Raw genomic sequence first — 20,587 nt, 5'->3', positions numbered from 1 at the left:
CATGTACTGCTCTCAAGCCAGGTGTCACCCATCTTGAAAGTTTTCCCCACCTGTGAATTCCATCACTACTGAGGATAAAGGTTCTATAAAGTTTCAAATGAGCCAGTATTAGATGAACACCCCTCCTTTGAAATGAATAACATGGAAATGAGTGCTAAACACGCACCACTTCCCATTGGTTTTCCAGAATTGGCTTTTGCATAACACGAAAGCTTTAAAAACAAATGCAGAAATTAGCAATTAGGGAAACATGAGGGAAATGAAATAAACTGCTGTGAAATAAAATGCAGCTGCATTCCCTCCCCCCCCCCAAAAAAAAAATCCGGAAAGGCCTTCAGATTATTATCACCTTAAAAAAACCACTGTAACAACAACAACAACTGGATTGTGAGCATCAGGAGATATAGAATATTAATGTGACTTTAATTCTATTTCTGGATTTTAAGAACTGGTATTGCAATTATGTTGCAAACAAACACTTAAAAACTGCTGAGAAATCCAAATTGGACCCCCACACCATCTGATCCTAGCAGGGGTCCTTCTCACATATTCAAATATGCAGTTCCTAAATGGAAGCCATATTTGTTTCCTTGTCTTGATCTGTACAGATTTTTGTTATCATTAATTACTGGTCTCTTGCCACAGCTTGTTCAGAAATAGGCAATGCAAATAGGCAATTCCGCTGAACCCATTGCAAGACTACAATGCACATAGGATCTAAAATTGCCTGCTTCTCAAAGGAAGCCTGTCTATAGCATTTCACTCATGCATTGCAATTGATTTTCATGCTCCTTTTGCTGTTTTCAGATGCTTATCTGATGCACAAAATTTCAAAATCTAGCCTTGAAATGGCTAGTGAAATTGCTTCTTCAAAACACAGTTGACATAAGAGCTCAGATACGTAAGGTGTGTCAGTGTTGTGTTGTGTTGTGTTGTGTTGTGTTGTGTTGTGTGTGCACTCACCCATACAGAGACATCCTAAGAATGCTGTTAGAAGGAGTAAGGTTGGCTATATTGATATTATATATGATATGTGTCTCAAAATGTATATATTTGAGGTTGGGTATTCTTTGCCTCCTTTGTTTAGAGGCACAAAAATATGTTTCCAGGATGGATTAAATGGAAAGTTCTAGAAATAAGAAAGGAGCCATCCAAGATCATTTGAAGACTACGCTGTAAAACTGTAAAGCAAATTGCTTGTTTAAAATTGTTAAATTATTTCATTCTACTGGAATGCCCATTATTATGTTGGACACAGTTTGTGGGTGGTACCTTGCCTATATATTATAATGACACGTGCTTGTTTGTGTTTGTTTGTGTGTGTTTGTGTGTGTGTGTGTGTGTGAGAGAGAGAGAGAGAGAGAGAGAGAGGTTTCATTCCTGAATTTTACAAGGAGCTTTGCATTTGTGTATGTTTGTGTGTTCTAGTGCATCTCTGTGCTCTTTGCACATAGATACAAATAGCACCTCCTTTCAAAACCATTGTTGGTACCCTTCCCAATATAGAGTGTTTTTTTTTTTATAATAGTCCCAGTCTTGTTGATCCTAACAGCCATTATAGAGCTTTGTGTGTAAAAGCAAGGTCAAAAAATACCTGGTATTCAATACGTGAGCAGACCAAACCCTAATCTTAGGTGAACTGTGTATGAACTGCATCTTAGGTGAACAGATATAGCTGACCATAATTACAGATGCTATAAAAAGTGCTGTTGTGATATTGGAAATTACTGGTAGCCATATTTTCCCTCAGTAATTCATGCTGACTTTATAATTAAGAGAGCACCTCTTGATATGAGGCGCTTCTGCACACATTTATTGAGATAAATGAAAAAGGACTAAATATTCTCTGTAGGGGAAGTATAATCAGCTGTAGGTAGGTGCAAGGCTGGGCTCCAGGGCCCTGGATTAACCAGCAGAAAGAGGCACCGGGTGCATCTTTAAAGGATTTCAAGCAATAATATGCCAAGTGTTTTTAGTTCATCTTGTCTTCCACTGCTTAAAACTGGTTATTGTTCTTTCAGATTTTAGGCTGCTCTACAGGGTGTAAGCTGCCTTTAGTATGTACACTCAGGTGGGAAATAAATAACAAAATAAATAGCTGTCCTCACCTCTTTCACATTTTGCAGTTGTCTACATGAGGAAGGCTTAGGACTGCTCTGGTGTATAAGACAGCATGTTGTGTGAACCATCTCCACAAGGAATGCGCAACATTAAATAAAAATATTGCTTTTCAGAAGCATGAATGAACCATTTGTTGACTTATGATAAAAGCATGCCTAATTGTTCTCCCATAAACTCCTAGCTCTCCTTTTTGTTGCTGTGATTGTCATCGTATTTTTTAAAAAATCATCTGCCTTTCATAACGCTTCTGCCTTTATCGTGCTGTGCTGAGGAAGCCCTGGGTGAGCGATTGTAGGTAATGTAATAAGAGTAAGAGCTGATACCATTTTATCAATCAATATGCTTCGGAAAGTAATATAATGTGAGCCATTAATTCCTCATCCTGCACTTTATTTATTTTTGCAGCAGGCTGGCAAACAGGAGGCCCTGGGCATCACTTCATTTTTGTTTGTTTTCGTTTCTGTTTTCCTTTGCTGTCCAATGTGCTTGCAGTCTTCTGTGATAATTTCAGATTTGGGAGCATGCAACTCCTATTGTACCTAGAAACAAATTTTCTCATTTGCATCTTCTGTGTGACAGTCTGTGCTCTGTGCTGCACTTTACTGTTATCATAAAGCATGTAGATGACAAGTTGATCCTGAATTAAAAAGGTAGAGAGGGGCATGTTCACTCCATTGCCTTCCTCATCTGCTGGCATGGTGGGTTTAGATTTGGGAACCCAGGTTCAGATATCTTTCCTCCACCCCCACCTCCAGATAGCTATTTTACTTCATTTGAAACATTTCTGTAGGTAGATGTCAGGATGCTGTCAGCGGCTCCCAGCTGGTTGCCCAGAAACGTATGAAGACAAGGGAAATTTTCTTACACTCCTTTTTTATTTCAAACTTGAGAGAAGCTATAGAACCCTGCTTCATGTTGTCCCTAGTGAATCTCCACCCTCCCATCTCTCCCACTTCCTCATTCATCATCATATTCATCACTTCCACTACGGGTACCACTAAGTCCCCTCTGTTTTTGAGCTCTTTGCTCTCCTACTTTTAAGGTTCAACAGGTTCTGGGAGATGGAAGGTCTGGAATGCTTTCTAAAGACACTGTGTAAGCCAGGTGTTGCTCTGGCTGTCCCTTGATTCCCCAGCTTTCCCCCTCATCTGCCTCTGAGCTGCGGCCTCCATCAAACCCTGTTGTAAATCTATACTGTCTTCCTCTTCCTCTTCCTCCTCTCTCTGGAAGGGCAAGGATGGGGAGATGGTCTCCACCATTCCTCCTATGTCTTCATTTGGTGTTGTGTTTAGTTGTTAACACACACACACACACACTATATATATATATATATATATATATATATATATATATATATATATATTTGCTTTCGTAGATTTTCACGGGTACAGGAATGTAGGTTTTGGTGTCTTCGGGTGTCTTCCCGTGTAAGAGTTGGGGTGTCTAGGCGACGTTTCGACGAGGTCTCACTCGTCATCTTCAGGCTGGTGCTTTCGGCTTCTTGTTACTGGAACAGAGCAGGATCTCAGTGTTTGAGTTCCTATAAATACTGTTGAGGGGGTGTGGTGTATAGCCTCCAACGTTCTGGGCAGAGAGGAAGTTCCCAGGTTAGTGTGCCTTTTCTTCTTTTGTTCATTAATTACTTGAGGGATATCTTGAGAGATTTCTCTCAAGATATCCCTCAAGTAATTAATGAACAAAAGAAGAAAAGGCACACTAACCTGGGAACTTCCTCTCTGCCCAGAACGTTGGAGGCTATACACCACACCCCCTCAACAGTATTTATAGGAACTCAAACACTGAGATCCTGCTCTGTTCCAGTAACAAGAAGCCGAAAGCACCAGCCTGAAGATGACGAGTGAGACCTCGTCGAAACGTCGCCTAGACACCCCAACTCTTACACGGGAAGACACCCGAAGACACCAAAACCTATATATATATATATATATATATATATATATATATATATATATGTGTGTGTGTGTGTGTGTGTGTATATGGATTTTATTTTTAAAAAAGGATAAGGCTTGTGTAATATTCTGTATTCATTATATATGCTATGCAAGCTATGGCTGGAGTTTTTGATTATTATTATTATTTTTAATTCCAAGTCCAGATTAGCTGCTAGGTGGTAACATGGAAACTTTAGATACGGTACATGGAGGCTGTCATCTTTGCTTGGGTTTCGATAAATCAGGAAGGGGCTTACACGGAATCCTGACGAACTGAGCAGGATTTAACCCCTGGCCATCAGTTGATGAGCAGGGATTAAATCCTGCCCTGTTTGGTTGCTTGCCCCTGTTCCTTTCTGTTGTGGCGGGCTTTGGGGGTCTCAAACTTCAGTGGCGCCCCCTGCAACGACAAAATTTTGTGCCCTCCACTCATGCTCCATTCTAAATCATAGTTATGGTGCCCCCTGCAGCACCAGAAAGGCTCAGTGAGACTGACCAGTCACACTCCAGTAAATCTGCCCCTGCCCTCTGGAATGGAGGTCATAGGACTGAAGGACAAGTTACATACTTTCGCTAGGAGATCAGCAATTTTGTACTGGAGTTCTTAGAGAACTCTAAAGCGGATGCCATCTGGACCTGGCAATTTGTTGTTGTTTTATTTTGTCTGTAAGGCCTAGAACAGGAGTCAGCAAACTTTTTCAGCAGGGAGCTGGTCCACTGTCCCTCAGACCTTGGGGGGGGGGGGGCTGGACTATATTTTGAAAGAAGAAGAAAATGAATGAATTCCTATGCCCCACAAATAACCCAGTGCTTTTTAAAAAAGCACACATTCTACTCAGGTAAAAGCACGCTGATTCCCATGCCGTCTGTAGGCCGGATTTAGAAGGTGATTGGGCTGGATCCGGCCCCCGGGCCTTACTTTGCCTATTTTGTTCTTATGTTTCTTCTACACCTCCCATGTTTTAAAAGAGAGAGAGAGAGGAAACCCAGTTAGCAATCACACCTTTTTGCATAACCTGTATGGCAGGTACACATGCACCCACAGAGACCCCCCTTCATCCCTCCCTCCTCTAAAATTAGGCTTGAAACAAACATTCTGTTGTGATGGATATTTGTGTATGGTGCCCACGACAGTTTATTCAGTTTGCAAATTGGCTTCTGGGCCCAAAGGAGATAGTGACTCCTACTTTAAACAGTGCACAGTGGCATAAACTATAGCGGGCTGGTGTTCCTTTCATCAGATTCTTGTAGCGTTGTCCTCAGTTGGCAGATATGTGCAGAAACATACACCCAGATATGGAGGGGGGATTATATATTTCAAAAAATGTCAGTTAATTCATTCCCTGACCTTTTTGCCAAATTGTACCAGGTGGCTTACATAAATATCAGTAAAATACAAAAAACAAGATAAAATCTAGCATAAAAATTATGAATGATTTGCAAGCAGCTTAAAACACCAGAAGAATAGGCAATGAACTCATTGTCCTAAGAAAGTCTGCTTAAATTAAAATAAATAGTGAGGCCAAAATGCCATGAGATGCAAGATACAATCTGTGACATTTTTATGCGAAGCTCAAATATATGTAAGATAAGATAATTGCTCACAAGGTAAGGTTTAAATGTATACAAGATAATATAAGGAGGTTCTCCATAGATTAATCATTTTAACAAACAAATACTTGACGTATTTCAGTGTCGCTTTCAATACAATTTAAAATGTGAATGTATAGTGAATTAAGATAAAAATAATGAATTCCAGTCTCTCTGGACTGCTTATTCTGCTTCTAAGCAGCTGTTACAGTTAGGAAGTTGCTTCTTCATGCTTAGCCTGGATCTACTAGAACAGAAAAACCATGGCTTCTCCTCTTCTGATATCTTTGCAAATATTTGAAAGCTGTCAACATATATTCTAAGCTTCTAAATTAATCTATCTTTTTTTCTAGCTATGGGCTAGTATCAGTTCTTTAGCTTTCTCCCATAGGATTGTCCTTGAGGTCTGTTTATCCCTACAGTTATATATAATTGAGTTCTGAGTAACCTGTTGTGCCCAGCACAGTTGGAGATTTACCAGTGCTGGGCAAAGCAGTAATGTAACTTATTGAAACCCCCTATGGACCTGTCTAAGGGACAGTCTAGTACAGCATCCCATTTCTAGTTCTAGCAAGTCAGATGTACATGGAAAGCTAGCTATTGATCTGGCCATCTCTTACATATGATGAGGACCTATACAGAAACTGTGCTATCTGTTATATATACCCAGTAGGCCACTGTGGTCTGCCAGAGAGCTTTTCCTGCAAATTCCAAAGATATCAGAACCCCACTCCATAGTAATTCAGAGCAGGGCTTTCAGTGTGACTGCCTCTGTTCTATGGAACAGCATTCCTGTCAAGATATGACAGCTGCCCATCATCTGCACTGTACAGAAATGATGGAAGGCATTCTTGCTCCAATGGTCTTTCCTAGCTGGGTGAATGGGTCTCTGCACGGCTGTCTACATTGTTGTTGTTTAACATATCTGTTGTTTTCTGTGTTGTTTTAACTGTTTTGTAGCTTTTTTTAAAAAGAATTTTGTATATTGCCTTGAGATGTGTGTGTGGAATGTTTAATAATAATAATAATAATAATAATAATAATAATAATAATAATAATAATAATAGGAAATACCATCCAACGGAGCTGGTTTGCACAACACAGTAAGCCAAACAATGGTTTGGAGAGACTGTGCAAATTCCTAGGCAGACTCTCATAGATTCTTTCTTCTTCCCCAATCCGTTTTATTGTTGCACTGTGCTGAGCTAAGCTTGCTGAATGGGGACTTGCAGTTGATTTCTCTCCTCGCTAACAGAGAGCCTCAACCAGGAACAAACTTACTGTGTCATGGAGAACTGGGTCAGTGTGTACTCATCTTCAAATTGTTGTTCAACTTTTAAAAAATCCTTGTATCATGCATTGGGTTATTATTTTGGAATTGTCTTAATTTCCTCTAGTCTGCTCTTTGCTTCCTAACCCTATAAAACATTAATGAGTTTAATCTAGAGGAGACATTTCTGGTACTAGGAACAGCAGCTATGTGACACCCTCAACACTTCTCATGGAATTTGTGTGGCCCTTGTTTTTTAGAGGCTTGTTTTAATTATTGGGGGGGGGGGAATCAAAATTTTCACTTCTAGCTTTTCACTTCTACAACAGTGTTTTTTAAGAGTGGGTTACATATACAGTCGAGTCACATCATTTGCACATTTTACTTACCAAATTCAACTTGATGCACTTGACTGCTGCTCTGTTTCAGCCTTTTTCTTCTAGTTGCATCTCTCTCTCTCTCTCTCTCTCTCCCTCTCTCTCTCTCTCTCTCTCCCGCACCCTCCCTGTGGGTGCCCCCTCTTCCCTGCAGCTCCACCACTGATAGAGCACTAGAACCAGCAGTTTCCGGCAAGTCTCATGACATCTTGTGCACTCTGTGAGATCTTGTCAGAACCTGCTGTTGTTGCTGTCGTGCCACTGTGCAACCCAGACAATAAAGCTTTGGGTCAGTGATATGGAGATTGTAGGGTTGGGGAGAACCTTCCCATTTCACCTCAGGCAGCAAAACAGAATGTGCTGCCCCTGCAACCATCCCAGCCCAGTGTCCAGATACCAGCTGAGATCATGTATACTAGCACCTGATTCAAATGCAAATGGAGGTGAAGCGTCTCCACCTCCATCGTTCTGCCCGGACACTGAGGTCCAGCGCCGAGGGCCTTCTGGCGGTTCCCTTGCTGCGAGAAGCCAAGTTACAGGGAACCAGGCAGAGGGCCTTCTCAGTAGTGGTACCGGCCCTGTGGAACGCCCTCCCACCAGATGTCAAAGAGAAAAATAGCTACCAAACTTTTAGAAGACATCTGAAGGCAGCCCTGTTTAGGGAAGCTTTTAATGTTTAATAGGTTATTGTATTTTAGTGTTTTGTTGGAAGCCTCCCAGAGTGGCTGGGGAAACCCAGCCAGATGGGCTGGGTATAAATAAATTATTATTATTATTATTATTATTATTATTATTATTATTAAAAGAAATTGGGCTCTCCTGCAGATTCAAGGGAAGACTTATGGCCCACCTTTTGCAAGGAGTTGGTCTCCAGCTCATTCCTTACAAAGCCTCATTTGAAATGAATGAAAAAGGCTTCTGTGTTTTTAATCACTCACATTTGTAGCCTGTCATTTCCCAAGGAGCTTAGAGCAGCAAGTATAAGGACATTTGTACCCCCCTCTTCCATGGAACTCCAGATGTCAGACATGGACTTCCCATGAAACCTCCCAGCCAAATGCTAACCTAGTCCAGGCCTGCTTTGCTTCATTGTCTGCTTTCATACCAGGTCCTGCTTCTATTTTATGTTTCTTGTAGAGCTGCCCATCACAACAGAAAACAGGATCTGAATCTGTGTAATACAGTTTAATATGTTCACATGCCCAATTGACTGCTTCCCATTATTTCTAGGTGAGGCTGGCCCTGATATAAGCCCCTGAAAATGATGCTTTCCCCTCTGTCTCTCCTTCCTGGAAAAATGTGTCTCCAACTGTCCTTTTCTACATTGCCAACAACTTCATAATCTCCTGGTGCTTAAGTCTGTCCTATTTCTAAAACTTTGAAGTGTCCTCACTTGGTTCATTTTGGCAGGTAGTTTGACAGATCTAGACCATTTTAGTAGTCCCTGCAGAATCTTTTCCTTTTCCTTCCTGTTACACTAAACCATTAAACAACTGGCTTAAAAATAAATATGCTGAGTGGCTCACTGGCTTTCTGTTGAAAATGCAGCACTTCTTATTTTATTTTTTTGCAGGAAATGGCACAGAATGTAGTCAGAACCTTGTTCTTTCCAGCAATGTTGATATCCCCGGAGGCCCTTCTCTTTCTGGACAGAGAAAGAAGTATAAACTGAAAACTGATCTTAGTGTCGTTTAAAATATGCCCCTTGCCTAGCAGCATTCTGCCTGCACAATGTATATATGCATGTCTCCTCTGAAGTGTAAGATTGCCATGCACTGCTGCAGGACAGATATTGAGCCTGTCTAACCTGTTGACTGACCGGGTTATTTTGGCAGCGGCAATATTGCACTTTAGCTCAGAGCAACACCTGGTTTCATCTGTTCTGCAACCAGTAGCGTTGGATTAGACAGAGACTGTGTCCAGATAGTCCAGCCATGCACAAGTGAGTATTTGGAAAAGCTGACTGTTAGCTACAGTTAAAGTCACTTCATGGTATACATGTGCTGGCAAGTGGCTACTAGTACAACTGTTGTGCTGGATTCTTCCATTGTGCAACATTAAAATTCACCCATCCGCTAGCTCAAGAACCCTTATGTTAGCAGACAGAGAATGCTGAATACAGTCCTAGGTTTCCATTATGATTTGTCCAGGGAAATCAACTGTGACCAGACCTGGAGTTAATTGTATCTAAACTAGGCTCACAGTTCTGGAGAAGGAATATCTAAATTGCAGTAGGTAAACATTTCTGCTCAGTTAGCCGGGCAACAATAGAAAGCTAGTCTGGCCTAGCCTGACCAATCTACTAGTATCTTATTTATGGTAGGTTTCAGTGGAACAGACCCCTTCAGAAGGTGGTGGACTCACCTTCATCAAAGGTTTTTAAGCAGAGTTTGGATGGCCATCTGCCATGTTTTCTATAGTTGGCATTCCTACTTGAGGCAATTGGACTAGATGAGCTGCAGAGTTTCTCTCAACTGTACAATTCTGTGATACAATGAAACTACAATGCTGGATATTGGTTCTTTGTCCTGATAGTTCACAAGGCTAGGTTCCAACTTCAGGACTTGAGGCACCTTGCTGAAGTTATGGAGCCCCTGATCATTGGGCTCACAAGTACCAAGTTGTTGATAGTTCCATTCAAGGCTTAGGACAACAACTAAGTAGAGCAGGTCAAAAGTCATAGCAGTGTGCTATTATAAAATAGTTTGCTGAATAAGGCTGAAGTGCCAATGTAAGGATAACCAACTTGGTACCTTCTCAATTTTGCTAGACCACAACTCCCATTATCACTGAGCAATGGCCATGCTGCCTAGAGCAGATAGGAGTTGTAGTCCAACAGTTGGAGGACACCATGTTGGCTATCACTGTGCTACTGAGAAGAGGGAAACAATGTGTCATCTTTGGTGAGATTTTGAGGCTTTTGTTCTGATTCAGGAATAAAGGACGTGGCGTAGGAGCCAATTCCTAGGGGCCAATATCCCTTTGTCCCCTCCTAAAATATTTGAGGAGCTGATCATTGACTGCAGGATATGGACTGACCAAAAATAGTTACTCCATAAGACAGGCACCGCTGTGTTACTACCAAAGCAATAGAGTTCACCACCATTTAATAATTTCAGATTGCTTCTTCTCAAAGATCCTTCTGGGACCCAGGGAGAAAAGTATAGCAGAGATGGTTAGATAAATGAAGGAGACCTCTGTAGTGGCTGGATCTAATGGCCCTTGCATTGTTTAGAAAAAAAAGCTCTTTGAGCAGGCTAAGTAGGCATTCCGGAAAAGCAGAAATGGAAATTAGTTTGCTCAAAGTGTAGCAAGAACCTCAAAAGCATCGTGTGGAATGCTGCATTTGCAAATCTACTTAACGTGATTCTACCAGCCCATTGTTGAAGCAGATCACTGGGGGAATTCCCAGGATGAACATTTTGATTAGTACTGTAGAAGCGACTTTCAAGAAGTAGCAAGTTGCTTGTTGGCTTCTGCCTAGAAAACAGTTGTTGGGCCATATTGAAATGAGAGATGATAAGTGTTGATTGATTCCCTCCCCCATCTGATTTTATGGGCGGTATAGCAGAGAAAATATAAAGATTTCTTTTATGGAAGGGTATAAAGGGATTCTTATCCCAGTGATCACCTCATCAAGTAAGTGTGGTGGTTTTGGAGACAGTCCATAGCAATTCTTTCACATAGGAAGTGCAATAGAAATAGCCAGGGCTTTTTTTTTTCCAGCCACACTAACTGAAACTCAGTTCCAGCACCTCTCAGGTGGGCGCCATTGCCATAATAAGAGAACTCATGATGAGTTATGGCACCTCTTTTTCTGGAAAAATAGCACTGGAAATAGCCCTTTCCCTTTAAGCTGGAACAGGAAACATGCAACCCTCCAAATATGGCTAGACTACAACTCCATTAAGCTGTAATTAATGAAATTAAACAACCACACAAAAAAGGGCTTTCTGGGGTAAGTAAATAAGATTTTCATAACCATTTCTGAGAAGTTTCTGAATGCTGCTTAACTTTTGGTAGTTGCAGTTCCCCATTCGTTTGCACCATAAGATAGCACCTGTTGAAATTTCATTTTCTAAGTAAACTTTTTATAGGCAGCTGAAGCTCTGACCTGTTTTTCATTTGGCTGGATGACTCTGTGTTCTGCTCTTATTGCGAGGAGGGTTAGGCTTGAGGGACAACCATGGCTGCATACAAACCATACACTGAAAGCACTGAAATGACTTTCCCCCAAAGAATCCTGGGAACTGTAGTTTGTTAAGGGTGCTGGGAATTGTAGCTCTGCATGGGGCTCCCAGTATTCTTTGGAGAACCCATGTACCAAGTTCGCTAAATCATTAGTAGATTGTTGGCCAGATAATTAAGGTTTTTATGAACCTGAATTCTGTAGGACAAGTGCAGGAGCCAGTGCTTCCATGGAATGTAATGTTATTGTCATGGATGCTTTAGCATTGCAGGGGGGTGGACTACATGCGCCTTGGGATTCCTTACAACTCTACAGTTCTATGATTCTGTTGTCTCCTGAGACAGACAGATGCCAACCAAACAGAAGCAAGTGGCTCACTCCAATGAAACTTAAGCCAACTTCATGTCGAATTGATTTGAATGGAAGTGGATTAAGGGTGTGGTTATGCATTCCAATGGAATATATGAATTTTTTATAAATATACTTAGCTTTGTCTGGATCATACCACAGTGTGCCTTCTATCTACTTCTTACAACCCAGTGCTTTCAACTGGTGGTGCGTCATGGTAGAAGTATCACCAGCTGGAAAAAAGTATTCTAATTAGACACACAGTAGGAGTGGGGGACCTATGAACCTCCAAGTGTTGTTGGACTTCAACTCCCCTCAACTCCAACCAGCATGACCAATGGTCAGGGCAATGGGAGTGACCAGATCTTTTCATGTGTACACAGGTAGACATAAAACCTGTATCTTACGTGTGTGTTCATGGGACAATCTTTACTGGAAACAATTGCATGTCATAAAAGTTATTAAAATGGAGCTTTCTATGCAATCCATATGAGAGGATGAATTCCTTCAGGTGTTCTGTTCTTCTGTGCAATGCCCTGCTTTAGAGGACAGTTTGTGCATGCTAGTGCATGCTTCTGCTTTATCAATTACAGTGGTACCTCTACTTATGAATGTGATCCGTTTCAGGGTGCCATTTGCACCCCAAAAAGTCCATAAGTAGAGCGCCACTACTGTGTGCGTGCGAAGTACAATAGAGCGCTTCTGTGCATGCGCGAAGCGTGCAGATTGCTTCTGCCTGTGTGTGTGCTGTGAACCCAGAAGTTTGCCACATTCATAACCTAAGAAGCCACAACATGAAGCAAACGTAACGTGAGGTATGACTGTATTTCCTGTATGTATTCCTCTCCCCACCCCAGTGTTATGATTTCCCCTACCTGCTATTCTTTTTGTTTCCAAGGTTGGAATAAGATTTCTGGAACTGTTCTGGAAGCCCCATTCTTTATTTCTTGGTACAGATTGCAGCTGTGCAATAAACGGATGTCCCTGAAAACTTCAGAGACTTTAAAAAAGTGCTTTACAGGCAAGGCTCCATCCTGCGCAAATAAATAATGCTGTCGTTTTAAGACTGTTTGTCCCTAAAGTTTTAATTGCTAATGAGATATGGGATTCCAGTGGAAGGATGTTAAATTGTGCACAGCTGCCAAAAACCTGGCAGTGCCTGTGTTATTATCCTTCACTGCCTCCACAAAATCAGTTGTAGCACTGGGATAGTTCTAGGGTGGAGATTAAAAGTTACTGTTTGTAATGCATCCTGTGTTACTTTGGGGGGTGGCAATCTTTAGAGGAACCAAATTAAAAGCAGAAAACACTGTGATCAATTTTCAGTTTTATTATTCCAGCTTTCAGCATGCTTGGCATGCCTCTTACTGTCCCATTCCCATTCTATAAAATGTTCAGTTTCAGTAAAAGCCCGAAGCCAGTTTTTCTTTTCTTGAAAAGCATAAGAACGTTGGTCACTTACATTCTAGCGGGTTGGAGAGTGACTTACCTTTATACAGTGCCTAGCTTTAGGCATGTTATAAATAACAACAGTATCCTTCATATTACTCCTCTCTGTTTCTGTCTCTTCTCTTCTCGTCCTTTTCTCTCCTCTTTTCTTTTTGCATCTGGATTTCACCCTTCATTCCTCAGCTGTGCCTTTTTTCCCTTGCTACTTCCTGTCATCCTTTTGCTGGTGCGATAGAATACTCTCGGAACTCATTTCTTCACTTGGACATTCATAATAATAATAATAATAATAATAATAATAATAATAATAATAGATATAGTCCTATGGTCCTTCCTCTCTCTTGACAGAGAAGGAAGTCTATCTCTGGAGGCCTCTTTGTGGCAGCTGCAAAACCTACCATCCCTCCTGTGCTGTTGGTGCTTCAACAATGTAAGGAGAAATGGGCACGTTTGGGGCATGTTGTAGGGAGGTCAAGAAGCACTATGGATTGATAGAGTTCCCCCATTTGCCCCATGTCCCTGACCAGGGAAGGCAGGGATGCCAACACATTGAACTAGAATCAATGAGAAGCAGAGCTAACCAATTTTAGTTTTGTGTCCATCCTCCTCCCTGCTTATTTATACGAGGTCAACACTGAGACTAAGCCAACAGACAGTGCCATCCTATGGACTGGTTGTAAGTAAGAAGGCAGGAGGTGGCAGGGGGAGAGTTGATGGGTATGAAGACCCACTACACAGTTGGAAATACTTCTGAGCATATATATGCATGGGATTGCTCTGTAAATGTCAAAACATGCTATTGTCTTCATGGCATGTGCAAAACATTTAAGATGGTGGTTTTGTAAGGCTCCTTTCTGTAATCTCTCTCTCTCTCTCTCTCTCTCTCTCTCTCTCTCTCTCTCTCACACACACACACACACACACACTTTTGTGCCACGGAAAAGCTTCACGTGATGCTTCGGTATTGTATCTGATTGTTCTTGATGCAACATATTGGTGCTGCTAATGAAGCTGGTGCTATTCCACAGGGGCTGATATTAAAATGGGACCTTGTTTAATGGCACAGTGACCTACATCAGCATTAGTCAGTGTAAAATCCTTACATGACACCCAACCAATCAAAGCCCTCGCTCCCTTCTTTTCCTCCAAGACAATCAGCCTGAAGTTAGGGGATCCTGTGCTAGCTGTGTATATCCAGAAGGAAAAGCCAGCAGTGACCATTAGCCTTGGATTTCCTGCTCCTGATTTTGGAAAGCGCTACACATCTGTAGAATAACTTTTTTAAAAAAAAAAAATACAAAATGGAATCCACTAGTTCTAAACTCCATGGAATATAGTCAATAGTACAGGTACATAGTGGAATAAAACTGCCCCACTTTCCTAGAGGCCAGAGCTACTGACATGGATGTTACCTGAAGTGCTGATTGTCTTATGAACCCAAGATGAACCAGAACTGGCATTCCTATTTCTGCAACTTTGAGGGTTTTTGTTTTTTTCTTTTTAAAAAAGTTTTTTCTTGCTACATGGCAAAGACAGGAATGAAAGACAGGATTTATTTTTTTTTAATGACCTGAATAGGAGGTATCTGAGGGAAAGCACCCAGCTTGGGCTGAACAGCAGGGGGGCAGAAACAGAGAGGACCCCAAGGGAAAGCTTTCAAGCCAGAGCTCAGCATTGAAAGAAAAGATTTGCCGTCTCTAGCATCTGACAACTTCCCAGGAGCAGTCAGCTAAAGAGGGAAAGTTGGTGGAAAATGCCAGAGGCACAGTCTCATCCTCCTTCAACCTCAATTTCACCCCTACCTGGTTTCTTTAAACTAATATCTGTCATTCTATTTTCCTTCCTTCCAGACCTGAAGATTCATATATCCCAACACAGTGATATATCCAGTGGCGTAGCGTGGGGGGTGCAGGAGGGGTCTGCCACACCGGGCGCAACATCTGGGGGGGGTGCAGAAGAGACTCGAGTGCTAAAATCCACGGGTTAGGGGGTGCAAATTACTTGCCTTGCCCCGGGTGCTGACAACCCACGCTACGCCACTGGATATATCACATTATTTGCATGCAAAATGTCCCAGGTTGAGTACCGGCCATCTTCAGGTGCAGGGAAAGAAACCTGTTGGAATCCTGGTCTGTGTCCAAATGCTTTGCCCTTCCGCTTTCTGCAGGGAAACCCAATCTTTACCACTGAATTGGAGCAAATGGCAATTTGGGTTTTGCACACACAGATTGCCATTTGCTGTGATTCAGTGGTAAATTGCAAGCTTCCACCATGCTAGAGAGAAAAAAATGGGAGCAAAGGGGAAGTGTTGATGAGCCTTCAGTGCAGACCAGGGTTTCCCAGACTTGGATCTCCAGCTGTTTTTGGACTATACCTCCCATCATTCCTAGCTAGCATTACCAGTGGTCAGGGATGAGGGGAGTTGTAATCCAAAAACATCTGGAGACCCAGGTTTGCGAAGTCTGGGAAACCCTGTTGTAGACAGTAATGAGATAAATGGAACAATAGTATGACTTGGTATAAAACAGCTTCCTAAATTCCTGCCTTGAGGGGCAGAAGAACTGGGAGATGTGACAGAGTGTGGTTTAGGAGGCCTGTCTAACCTTTTAATGAGTGTTAGCATCTATGATGTTTGCGAAAAGCTTCAGCCTTTTGTGAATGCTCAGTTTCGACATTCACAAGAACTTGTCCTCTTCTGGGGCTGCTTGTGCATCTCTAGGCTTTCTACTTGATCAGGTTGAATTTTGCAGCAATTGTGGGCCTAAGAAGTACTCTGAGAAACAGTATTCAAGAGGTGAGAGTATTCAAGAGGTGTAGCAAAGTAAGCTAGATTCTGGGGTCATTGCAACAGAGAATCATTGCCCTCCTCCACCAACACTGAATACAGTGTTTACACTGCTAAATGCTTTGTGAACATGTCAAGGTGTGTCTTAATTTAAACATTTCCTTGTAATTGGCATAGTTGAGGGTTGGTGTAGGAGAGTGAGCCATGAGCTGAGAAGCCCAAATTTCAATTCACGCCTCACTTATAAACTCCCTAAAGTGGCCTGAAGGGAGGGACTATCACATAGTGGTAGAATTATATCCTTGACATCTCTAGTTAAAACAATCAAGGAGCAAATGATGGAAAATAGGTCTTCCTAGGATGTTGGGAAGCACTTGCTAATCAGAGTACACTAGCCTTCATCAGCCTGCTGCAGGTGGTTGGATTGTTGTTGTTTAGTCGTTTAGATGTGTCCGACTCTTCATGACCCCATGGACCAGAGCACGCCAGGCACTCCTGTCTTCCACTGCCTCCCCCAGTTTGGTCAAACTCATGTTCGTAACTTCGAGAACACTGTCCAACCATCTCGTTCTCTGTCGTCCCCTTCTCCTTGTGCCCTCCATCTTTCCCAACATCAGGGTCTTTTCCAGGGAGTCTTCTCTTCTCATGAGGTGGCTAAAGTACTGGAGCCTCAGCTTCAGGATCTGTCCTTCCAGTGAGCACTCAGGGCTGATTTCCTTCAGAATGGATCGGTTTGATCTTCTTGCAGTCTATGGGACTCTCAAGAGTCTCCTCCAGCACCATAATTCAAAAGCATCAATTCTTCAGTGATCAGCCTTCTTTATGGTCCAGCTCTCACTTCCATATATCACTACTGGGAAAACCATAGCTTTAACTATACGGACCTTTGTTGGCAAGGTGATGTCTCTGCTTTTTTTGGATTGTAACTCCCATCAACTCCAGAGAACATGCCCTTGCTTACCGGGGCTAAGAGTGGTAGTCAAAAACATCTGGAGGGCAGCAGACTGGTGAAGGCTAAAGTAGGCGAAGTTAGGTTAGATAGACCAAAAGGTCTTATTTGGTATAGGGCAGCTGTTTGGGTATTTTCTGTCAGTCCTAATCATAGCGTCCCTCTCCTCCAAAATTGGGATAATAAAGCTGTGCTCTCAAAGAATGACTTTATCTTACTCAAATGTTTTCATGCTCCTATCCCAATAGAGCTTGTTCCACTGAAGGATGTCACCTTTCTGGTATTTTGTAATACACTTTAAAGAGAACCTTTTTGTGTATCACCATCCCACATGTACTCATTCTTCCTCAGGCTGCTTATTAAGACACTGTGGCAATATCTTTGTAGCTGTCTATGGTGTTGCACCCACGGTGTACAGAAATGGTTCAGTGTATAATTACCCGGCTGTCCAGAAGGGCACGATTTGTAGCAGGCAAGGCTTAGCAAAACAGCCAGTGAATTCACTAGCCTAGTTCCCAATTCCATGTTGGCTACAGTGCCTGGCATTCTTCAGACTAATGAGCTTGTTCCCTGTCTCCCTCTGGTCATAAAGTAAGAGAGGAAAATATGAAGGGAGTGACATTGATGAAAGATCAGGCAGCAGAAACCCCTGACAGTTTGAACGTTTTTAGGCAGGAATCCTTCGTTGTTTAAGTCTAAACCCATCATGAGAAACAACAGAAACAGTCAACAAACAGACAAAACAAAAATAGTAAACTTTGATAGAATCGAGGACTGCTTCTTGCAACCGATTCGCCATGTGCTGGTAAAGATGTATGTTTATTTTAATATGATGCAATGTACTATCCGATTCACCTGTTTTAAAATTTAACTCATGGTTTGGGTCCTGCATACCTTAAGGAGCATGTCACCCCCTGACTATTGACCGTGCTTGCTGGGACTGATGGGAATTGAGAGCTCAACAACTTTTGGATGCTCATTGGCTGCCCATTCCTGGAGTTAGATATTTGTTTAGTCGTTTAGTCGTGTCTGACTCTTCGTGACCCCATGGACCAGAGCACGCCAGACACTCCTGTCTTCCACTGCCTCCCACAGTTTGGTCGAACTCATGCTGGTAGCTTCGAGAACACTGTCCAACCATCTTGTCCTCTGTCGTCCCCTCCTCCTTGTGCCCTCCATCTTTCCCAAAATCAGGGTCTTTTCCAGGGAGTCTTTTCTCATGAGGTGGCCAAAGTATTGGAGCCTCAGCTTCAGGATCTGTCCTTCCAGTGAGCACTCAGGGCTGATTTCCTTCCGAATGGATAGGTTTGATCTTCTTGCAGTCCATGGGACTCTCAAGAGTCTCCTCCAGCACCAGAATTCAAAAGCATCAATTCTTCGGTGATCAGCCTTCTTTATGGTCCAGCTCTCGCTTCCATACATCACTACTGGGAAAACCATAGCTTTTACTATACGGACCTTTGTTGGCAAGGTGATGTCTCTGCTTTTTAAGATGCTGTCTAGGTTTGTCATTGCTTTCCTCCTAAGAAGCAGGCGTCTTTTAATTTCGTGACTGCTGTCACCATCTGCAGTGATCACGGAGCCCAAGAAAATAAAATCTCTCACTGCCTCCATTTCCTCCCCTTCCTATTTGCCAGGAATTTGATATAGAACTCTGCTAAAGTCGACCTAGTCAAGCATCCTGTTCTCACAAAGTGGATGTTTCTGGGATGCCCACAAGGAGGGCACGCAGCCAACAGCCTTTCTCCATAGCTTGACCTTCCCAGCCAGCAACTGGCATCCAGACTTCCTCAGAATCTGAACATCCCATTTAGCAACTTCAGTTAATTGCTGTTGGTAAAGCTCTCCTCCATTAATTTGCTGATATCCCTTTTTGAGCCAACGGGCAGTGAGCATCACCACACCTTGTGGAAGCTATTTCCATAAGTTAATGATGCAGCATGGGGTGAAGTGAGTTTCCTTTGCCTATTCTGAATCTACTGCTAAACAGCTTTGTTCAATGAACTTAAGTTCTAACATTACACAAGAGGGAGAAGAAGAAAATTGCCCCATATCCTCATTCTGCCCTAAAGCTCAGTCAGAGGCAAGGAGGACTTCAGAACATCACATACCTTTGCGTTTTATTCCAGCTCTGAATCTACTGATATTTATGGATCTCTGGCAAAATCTCAGCCAGTGCATTATGAACACCAACATCGCTACAAGCACCTTAATTTTACCTGTCAGGTGACAAGCAAAATCCATCAGTTGATACGCATATAGATGCCTGCATAGCTGACTGTATCCTAAATATTATCTGCCTGTCATCCGATTACCTTTATACTAGTGCACTAAGCTTGTCTCTGCCCTGCCCACAACCCCTGCCCACACACACACACTGGATGTTTTCCCCATTCCAATCCCATTCTGCATGAAGCTTCTGTGTTTATTTATTCTGAAGGAGTTTGGCATCAACTTTCTGCAGTTAAAACAGGGGTGGCAAAACATTTTCAGCCCAAGGGTTCCCTGCTGGGCTGTATGCTGGTGTTGGGCAGCACCTGAGGCACACATCTACACCAATGCAAGCAAATGGCGTCACCACACTTCACGCTTACATTGTTGTTGTTTAGTCATTTAGTCGTGTCCGACTCTTCATGGCCCCATGGACCAGAGCACGCCAGGCACTCCTGTCTTCCACTGCCTCCCCCAGTTTGGTCAAACTCATGCTGGTAGCTTCGAGAACACTTTCCAGCCATCTTGTCCTCTGTTATCCCCTTCTCCTTGTGCCCTTCATCTTTCCCAACATCAGGGTCTTTTCCAGGGAGTCTTCTCTTCTCATGAGGTGGCCAAAGTATTGGAGTCTCAGTTTCAGGATCTGTCCTTCCAGTGAGCACTCAGGGCTGATTTCCTTAAGAATGGATAGGTTTGATCTTCTTGCAGTCCATGGGACTCTCAAGAGTCTCCTCCAGCACCATAATTCAAAAGCATCAATTCTTCGGCGATCAGCTGTCTTTATGGTCCAGCTCTCACTTCCATACATCACTACTGGGAAAACCAGTACTGGGAAAACGCTTATATTACATTACAGTACTGGGAAAACACTTACATTACGACTAGTCAAAACCTTCGGGGGGGGGGGCACAGAACAGGGCCCGTGAAGGTAGATGACCTTGGGAGAGAGAATGTGAATTGGCAATTGATGTGGTCTGGAGAGAGTCCAAAAGCCAGATAGAGATGTGTGTATTCACCCCTGTGCCTGAGCTTCCCCACCCTTTGGTTAACCTTCCTACTTTAAAAGCAAAACAAGTGGTTGAAATCATATCCTTGGGGTTCTTCACCTTGTGAATGGTGGGTTCTAAATTCTAAATATCTCAGTCACAAGACCTCTCTGCTTATGAATAAGATAAGGGTTATAAAAAAACAATAAACAAACCCAAAAGCTATTCCATTTTCCAGAATGTGCTCTGCTCAATTCAAAGGGATTTAATTCCAAGCATTTGGATTTAAGTGTGTATAGCTGAGAACAGGAACACAGACCAAAATGATTAATTATGGGTAATACTAATAATAATGAGGAT

The 20,587-nt window shown here is 42.5% G+C and overlaps 1 protein-coding gene across 29 annotated transcripts in view; it reads left to right on the top strand.

Annotated features, from left to right (window-relative positions):
• Nucleotides 1–20,587, top strand: part of NRXN1 (neurexin 1) — a 1,024,248-nt gene that overhangs the window by 26,006 nt on the left and 977,655 nt on the right. The gene's annotated exons all lie outside the window — the stretch shown is intronic.

This window comes from Podarcis bocagei (assembly GCF_964188305.1).
Source record: "Podarcis bocagei genome assembly, chromosome: 3".
Taxonomy (NCBI): Eukaryota; Metazoa; Chordata; class Lepidosauria; order Squamata; family Lacertidae; genus Podarcis; species Podarcis bocagei.
The sequence above is the reverse complement of the archived record's forward strand: the minus strand, read 5'-3'. Positions and strand labels throughout refer to the sequence as shown.